The sequence below is a fragment of the Engystomops pustulosus genome, chromosome 6 (genome assembly GCF_040894005.1).
Source record: "Engystomops pustulosus chromosome 6, aEngPut4.maternal, whole genome shotgun sequence".
In the NCBI taxonomy this organism is placed as follows: domain Eukaryota; kingdom Metazoa; phylum Chordata; class Amphibia; order Anura; family Leptodactylidae; genus Engystomops; species Engystomops pustulosus.
Window position 1 is genome coordinate 136,475,685 of NC_092416.1, and position 2,181 is coordinate 136,477,865.

Below are 2,181 nucleotides of genomic sequence, written 5' to 3' on the forward strand. Positions count from 1 at the left end.
TGGAACACTCATTATGATCACATATTCCTTTGTGACCAAAAAGATTCTATCAAGCTGATTGTTCTCTTTGATCAATTCCTTTTTGTTAGACCTCATGCGCACAAACATGTTAACCTTTGTTCTTGCAGCTATCTCACATCCCATGTATTTCTATGGGTTCATACACACAGCTGGGATTTTCTTAGGCCTGTCTATGAGCCTAGGGCCCTTAGAGAAAAAGCTGCAGGGCATGTCCTATTCTATTGCAACGTGAAAAATACAGAAACAACACAGTAGTCATTGGTGTACCGCGGATCAGTTGTTAGATAACACAATCATGTGACACTCCAAGAAAAAAACAAAGAATATGGCTCAGATACTTCAAAAATATCTCACTACAGGCACCTCACAAATAAGTGTTAAATTCCACTCTAGCGCCTCCCCAGGGGAAAATCAACAATTACATATTGAAACCTTTTATAGACCAATTTCATAGCTCCCAATCGTTCCAGATTCAGCTGCTCCAGGGGGCTCACAATGAAGGGGAATTGTTGGGGGGCACACTATCATGAGGAGCTGCTCCAGGGGGAATACTATGATGGGAGAGCTTCTGCAGGGGCACACTATGATGGGGAGGTGCTGCAGGGGCACAATATGATGGGGAGGTGCTGGGGGCGTACTTTATGGGGAGCTGCTGGAGGGGGCTCACAATGAAGGGGAATTGTTGGGGGCACACTATAAAGTGGAGCTGCTGGAGGGGAGCACACAATAAAGGGGAACTGCTGGGGGGGGGGGTATTATGAAGTGGAACTGCTTTCGGGAGCAGATGATGGGGAGCTTCTGGGGGGGGCACTCTATAATGAGGAGCTTCAGAGGGGCACAGTATGATGAGGAGCTGCTGGAAGGGACCACAATGAAGGTGAGCTTCTGGAGGTGGCACACTATGATGAGGAACTGCTGAGGGGGGGGGGGGGGGGGACACTATGATGGTGAACTGCTGAGGGGGTCACACTGTGATGGGGAGCATTCTATAATGGGGGGCTGCTGGGGAAGCACACTATGATGGGAAGCTGTTGGAGGGGGCACACTATAATGGCGAGCTTCTATGGGCACACTATGATGGGGAGCTTCTGTGGGGCACACTGTGGTGGAGAGCTTCTGTGGGGCACACTGTGGTGGAGAGCTTCTGTGGGGCACACTGTGGTGGAGAGCTTCTGTGGGGCACACTGTGGTGGAGAGCTTCTGTGGGGCACACTGTGGTGGAGAGCTTCTGTGGGGCACACTGTGGTGGAGAGCTTCTGTGGGGCACACTGTGGTGGAGAGCTTCTGTGGGGAACACTATGATGGGGAGCTGTTGGGTGTGGGGCACAATGAAGGGGAACTGCTGGGGGGGCTACAATATGAGGTGAGCCTGAAAATGTGGGAGCCACAATGTGAGGGGAATATGGGGGGAAGGGAACTGAGGGGGAAATTATACTGTGGGGGTGGGGTAAAGGCGGTGCTAGGGGCAGGACAAAAAAGTGTGGCTTAGGGGGAAATATTTGCGGCGCCAAAATTGTTTTATCTGCTCCAATAGTTGTGATGTATGTAATAATTGCAACTGTGACTTTAAGCAGTAACTTATTCTGCCAAATATTTCTATGTCATTCTTATCTTGAGATTCCATTAAAAGAAGGCGAGGTGAGGAATCACAGGGCCTGGAACAATGGCTTCAGTAGCTCCAATAATAGTCAAACCCTGTTTGCATCTTCACACACAGGATTTGTCTGGGACTGCAGAAGGATATCTTGAGTTCTGTCTGGCAAATTGTGTGCCAGGGGCCATAGCACACATGCACGCAGAGAGTGCTCAGAGTGCCCCCCTGGCATGCATGCCATAAACTCACCTCTACCGGACTATGTAATAGTGAGCTACATACAGATCAATGTGGAGAAAGCTGTATGGTTTGGTGAGGACAACCCAATTTATTAGCTTTAAATATTGTCACCATGAACCAAGAGTAAGCAAAGATCTTAAAAGTTATAAGAAAATAACTTTTTTCCTATTCTTGCTATTTTCTCTTATTGTATATTTATGTGTTACCCTATTGCTATGGTGCTGATGATTGCACCTCTGTTTATCTGTTTGCTTGCTTTGAAAGCTAAAAATATTGAACATTAAATATCATAAAGAAAAGTTATAAGGAAATGGAATTGCCAAGTG